This window comes from Phascolarctos cinereus, unplaced genomic scaffold, assembly GCF_003287225.1.
Source record: "Phascolarctos cinereus isolate Bilbo 61053 unplaced genomic scaffold, phaCin_HiC Scaffold_4;HRSCAF=312, whole genome shotgun sequence".
In the NCBI taxonomy this organism is placed as follows: Eukaryota; Metazoa; Chordata; class Mammalia; order Diprotodontia; family Phascolarctidae; genus Phascolarctos; species Phascolarctos cinereus.
The window spans coordinates 436211399-436217976 of record NW_027555847.1 but is presented as its reverse complement, the minus strand read 5'-3'; the positions used below and the strand labels follow the sequence as shown (position 1 = coordinate 436217976).

Genomic DNA, 6578 nt, shown 5'->3' with positions numbered 1-6578 from the left:
GTTGGAAGCCAGATTTCATTTAATGTGAGGAGGTGGAAGAAATTTGGAAGAAAAGTTAGAGAACTTAGGGAAATTTCACATTTCACACTGCCAATTTTTCTCTCTCTCATATTTACCAAAGCATCTATTTTTAAGATATACATTTTTCCTCATTTATTTTATATCTCAATTTTGTAAAAAGTATTAACCCTTGAACAACATCAATAAAGAAATCTGAAATTTTAAAATAAATTTAAGGTTTACTAAACTTTTTTGTATACATTATCTCTTTTCATCCTCATGACAGTCGTGAGAGGCAGCATTCTGTATTGGTTAGCTCCCTGAACTTTTTAAGGAAGACCTGAGTTCAAATCTTTTAGACACTTAAAGCTTTATTTCTCCTGGCAAGTCAATTAAGCCTTCTCAGACTTATTTGCTTCATTTTTCAAACTTAGACAATAATTGCAGTAACACCTCATTGAGGTGTTGAGAAGCTCAAATATACATAAAACTTTAAAGCATTACATAAATGTTAATTATTGTGTAGTAGGTTTATTCGGTTCATCCAAATTTATACATGAGGAAAATGAGGCTGATCAAAGTTAAGTGACTTGTACAAGATCAAGGAGCCAGTAGCTGTCTGAGATAAGATTTGAGTCCAAATCTTCCTGATTCAAGATCAGTGCATTATTCATTATACCACACTGCCTCTAATGCTGCCTTCTGGATTACCCTTCAAACCCATGGCAACTCACCAAATTTTTGAAAACAGATATCACATCACTACCCATATTCTACTTTTCAGAATGAAGATGGGTGCTGTGAAAGAATCCATTTATAGGGTTAAATGATTTTTAAAAATTAGGACTTTGAGCTCTTCGGTTATGAAAAGATTCATAGCTATGACTTCCCAAACATAGCAACTCATAACATGGAACTTTACCCAATCGTAGATTTCCCAAGACCATACTTTTATCAGAGAATGAAGATTCTCTGAGTGCTCAGTACTAGTGTTTGGGCATTCAATTTGGTATGAATGACAATATGATCGACCAAACTTATGACAGACCAACAAATATTCTGTCACATTCTCTTAGACCCATTGGTCACCATTTAGGTTTGCTCTTTTCCCTTTTCTATCCATTGTGGCTTAAGAACTTTGTCATTTCTGATATTATACCTAAATCTCACCAATGTCAGAGCGCTCAGTACTGACTCTGCAGATCTTCTCCAGGCCTAGGATTCTCATTCTAATTCCAATTCTCATTCTCATTCTAACCAGATCCATCCTGATACATATGCATCTCTATGTTCCTCCAGGTTTATTGCCAAAATCAAACAAGGTGGGATGCACATTGGATCCTACACCAGAGGTTTTTCTTTCTGTACTCTGTCTCTAGAGGATACTCAGAAGGTGAAGTTTTTATAGGGATGTTCACATTTCAGACATTCTGGGTCCATTCTTGGAGTGGATAGCATGATGGTATCATAAGTTAGAGAAGAGATAGAGCTATTCAAGGCTGATTTTGCTTCTGTTTTCTCAGCCAAGTAGAAGGGTCTTAGGACTCAAAACAAAAGAATAAAAATTACTGACAAGGAGTTGAACTCCAAGATAAATAGGGAGACAATAAGTAAACACTTGGCTGCCATTGATGAATTTAAGTCATCAGGACTTCAAGGTTCTGAAAGCACTTGCAGATATGACTGCTTTTAAAGATCATGGAAAAGAGGAGAGATAAAAAAGGGATATAAAAGGAAAATGTTCTGATTTTCATAAAGGAAAAGGTATTGAAGTATATTCTGGATTTTTTTCTTTGATTTCTAAAGCTTTGACAGAGTAGCATTAATCTCTAGTAGAATATAAAGCTTTTATTCATATTCATTTTTTTTTGGTTTAGCATCTACTTTATTGTGCTTACATAGTTTTAATAAAACAAGCAACACATACTGCATACTCCCAACATTCTTGGCAATGCAGTAATGATAAAATTATCCAAGGAGAATCAAGGTAACTGGAAATCACACGAAATACTGGTTCACTTAGTAAATAAGTGCTACATTGAAAACAAATAGCATTATACATTATCTTTTCAATGGGCTTCAATATGAGAAACTAATAGTAGAAACATCTTCTGGCAATCCTTTGAGTTCCTTGAGGTCTAGGAGATGTGTCAGCAGGCCACAAGCATAGCTTACCCTTCATCAAAAACCATACCTGGAAAAAAAAATCATTCTTCAGTTCAGGGAAAATGAAACCAAACCCGGATATGACTTGCTGAAATAAAAAAACCACCTGGTAAAGAGGATAGCATAAATACTGAACAGAACCAATAGTCCTGGTGGCAGATAAATGGATTTTGCTTTGGGCTGATTTACACAGCTCATTTTATTAAACTGTTTTGAATTAAAAAAATGCAATGCTTCATTACATTTTCTCAGAAATAACTACAAAGATTACAGAATCCTACACAGTTTAAAGACACAAAGTGGATGCTGAGTGACTAGATGTCACCCCAGGAGAGGAATTTTAGAAAGTTAGTCCTTGGAGTAGAATGGCACCGTGGCTCTGGCAGCAGATACAAAGGAATGATGCTTGGAGAAGAGGTAGGGGACACTCTGCAGTTGGCCGGTGGACAGAAGAGTCCCATTCTGAGATGGACTCTTGGACTCCATGGTTTATCTTCCACTGCTCATGCCTCTGTCTTCATAAATGGTAATTTCAATAACACAAAGTCCTCTCTCAATTGGGTCTGTCAGAAGGAGGCCCTGTGGAGCCTAAATCTTCTCATTCTGTTCCTGAATATATTTGGTGATTTTCTTCAGAACTTTTTCATAATGTGTTTCCATGCACAAAAAGATAGTATATGCCGTCAAACAAGCTAAACAGCCTTCAACGTAAGATTGGCCCCCAAGCTTTTCTGCTTCTGCATAGAGGTTATTTAGAGTACGAACTGTTTCTTCAAGCTGCTGCCGGTCAATCCGGTTCTCCAACTCGGCGGGGAACTTGGTCTGGAACTGGCACCGGGTGCCGCTGCTGTAGTCCCGCTGGATGAAGACCTTGCAGGATACGGACGCCTGCTGCGGCCTCATGGCAGGCAGGAACGGGCCGGGCCGCCGCGCTGCACCGCCTCCTCCGTGGCCCTCAGGAGGCTGTCGCCATTCATATTCTTTTTTTTTTTTAAATTTTAGATTACTTTTCCTTTAGGAACTTAGTTGATATACCTTTGGATGTATATATATATATATATATATATGTATAAATGTATATGTGTGTGTATGTATGTTATGTGTGTATAGATATGTACGTATATATGTATAAATGTATATGTGTGTATGTATGTTATGTGTATATGTATGTATGTATATATGTATAAATGTATATGTGTGTATGTATGTTATATATATACACATATATATATTTAGTAGTAGTTATATAACTACTGCTACTATGACTCCTCCTCCTCTTCCTCTTCCTCCTCCTCCTACTACATTATTTTCTATACTGTCTTTATCCACAACATGATTTACTTATCTCTTTTATTGGTATTTATATTTCTGATTGTCTTATCTAAAATCATGATTCTAAATTAGTCTTTTGCTTTAAATTTAGTTGAACCATCATAAATGTAGTTTAGTCCTTTGCTTTGTAGATAAAGAAGTTTCTTTGCTTTATAAGACATAAATTATTAGGTTTTGTTTTCTAATCCATTTTGCTTCCTTCTGTATAATAAAGCCTCGCTTGTTTCTCTCACTTCAGCCATTTTTGTTTTTACAATTAATTTTTCATCTCCTTGAGTCAAGGTAGAGCTTGCTACATCATAGAAACTTTCTACCATCTCCTCTTTATTATTATATATCATAATCATCTTCTTGAATTTATTCTTTAGTGATCTTATTTCCAATCTTATGCTAGATTTTCATCTGTATTTCTTATTATGAATCTGAACCATTCTGGAGGCTACTGTGATATTTACAACCTGTCTTCTACAGCAGTATTTTTGAAATTTTATTTACTTCTTCATTCTGGAGATTTTGTTTAGCTCTAAAAAATTATTTTCACACTTTTATTTTTCTGCTAAGTTTTTTGACCCTTCAGGTATAGCTAGTGGGTGCAGTGAATAGAGCACTGACCTTGGAATCAGAAAGTCTTGAGTTCAAACTTCGTTATTTTGTTTGTTTGTTTGTTTGTTTTTTGATACTGTTCATGATAAAGAAAAAGCTTTAAATCAGCTTCTTAATTGGAACTAAAGTGTGTATACAAAAGGCAAGTAGCCTTAATTATCTTCACCCAGACTTGTATATAACCTTGACTGTACGATGTTGTTGGTTTTCTGGCTCTGTTTTGTTCCATTCTTTACTTTTCTTAGGTGAATAAGATATAGAATTGACAGGCTTACAATTGAAAGTCTTACAAGCTTTGAAAAGTTGGAAGCACCACCAAAAATGGAGAAACTATGTTTTCTGGTGCCCAAGTTTGGGAAGGAACCATTCAGTTCTCAGACCTGGCAGCTGAATTGTATCTTGCAAGCAAGAAAGCCACTAACTAGTCCATTGACTGTGCTACACCTGGAAGTGAACTTAATGGAAGGAAGAAAGCTCATAGCTACAATTTAAGTTTGAGCCCACTCTACCCAAAGCAATAAGTATGGAAGGGAAATTATGCCATTGATGCTTGGGCAAATGTGTTCATACTTGTGAATAAACATCCCTTTGTAAAATCTAAAGTAGGATAAATGATAATGGAAAGTACATATCATTGACAAATTAAAAGCACAAATGTAGCCAAAGTGAAGGCTAAACCATTTTTTATTCTCAGTAAAATAATGGTTCCCCTAGAAAATTCTAGATAAGTTGCAAAGAAACTAATTGAGACATTTTATAGCTCTAGTAAAATTTCAGTATACAAAATAATCCCACAAAACAATAGCATTTTAATATAATAACAACATATTACTGGAGGCCATAAAGGACTGCCTTATTCAAAGATCACTAGAAATACCTAAAATCTGGGAGTCAATCTAGTAAAGCACATTCAATAAATATCGCTACATTAACAACAACAACAATAACAAAAATTTTCCTAGATCTGTGACACTTGGGAAGTCACTTCACCCATTATGTGAGAATGTAGATATGGACTAGATCATCTCTAATTTCATTTTCAGCTCTATATCTTTGAACTTATTATACTTTTGGCTAATATAACTTTAATCCCAGAATTCTTTTGCGTTATGGGTCTCCAGCCTAACCAGAATATGTGTGTGGACAATTTTGAACAGGGGTGTGATAGCAATGAAACCTTTGAGAAGGGTAGATAAGCAAACTAGTTCCAGGCAAAGGAATAGGTGAAGGAAGGGCCAGTTGGATACCTGGTGCTATTTGAGAAACATGATGTTCAGAGGGAGCTGTCATACCCCCTAGCATGTTGGCATTTAGGACAGAGCTACAAATGATCTTTGCTAGCTCTTGTTCTAATTATAAGCAAAGGCATAATAGTTACGTGGTTATTTTTCCCCAGACTATTGCATAACATATATTGAGAGAAACTGGATAAGCAGGCTAGAAATAGAGGACGTTGCTAGATTGTCAAAGGCCTTGAATGACAGAAATAAAGAATTTGAAAATGAATAATCCTCTAAAGCCTATATCTTTCAGTGACTGGTTTTAGAATATTTCCAGTTTAATTTTAGTCTGAAATTTGCTTGGAAATCAAGTCCATTTGTATTTTCAATGACAGTGTTGGCTTTGGAGCTGAACTTTAGAGTTAAATTTGCTCCATTGACAGCTCAGAGACTCAAAATCATTGTGAGGCAAGACTAAGCAATAACCATTGTCACTTGAAATCTTTTCAGTGTGGACACTTTCTGTAAACTTAGCTCAATGGCTATACCCCTGGCAAGGAGAGCTCAGAACAGTTTTTGAGTCATTCCAGGCATGGTCAGACCCTTACTCTAGTCTACATTGGACCTGATGCTACCTAAGGGCAGTAAGATGATGGCTGAGTGATCTGTTTACAATGTAGCTAACATTTGCAAATATCTACCTCAACTGAGTCACCTATTTTTCACTGAGTATGGAAGCATCTGATAATTTTGTCCTTCCTTATTACAATTCCCTCACATGCTGAGCATCACTAGAACTCACATTAACTAAGATACTGAAAAAATAACTTTGAAAAAAATCCATGGAATCACAAGTTTAGATGGTGAAGTGATCTTCTAGGTGGAGCCAAGATGGCAGAGTGAAAGCAATGACTTGCTTGAGCTCTCCCCCAAACCCCTCCAAATACTCATAAAAAATGGCTCTAAACAAATTCTGAAGCAGCAGAACCACAAAAAGACAGAGTGAAACAAATTTCCAGCCCAAGACAACCTGGATGACTGATCAGAAAGGTGTATCACACCCGGCTGGGAGTGCAATGCAGCGCGGTGTGGGCAGTCAGGCCTCAGCAAACCTGGAGCAAGCCTCAGAGGACTGAATCGTGGGCAGCTGTGGAGGTTTCCAGAATCCTAAATCCACATATGCCAAAGACAACTTAGAAGGTCAATGGGAAAAGTCTGTTTCTGTTGGTGCTGAGAGAGGAAGGCAGGGTTTCAGCT

General features: G+C 36.5%; 1 pseudogene; it reads right to left on the bottom strand.

Moving 5' to 3' along the window:
* Positions 1-2419: 2419 nt before the first annotated feature.
* On the bottom strand, positions 2420-3069 carry LOC110214745 (golgin subfamily A member 7 pseudogene; annotated as a pseudogene).
* Positions 3070-6578: the final 3509 nt, after the last annotated feature.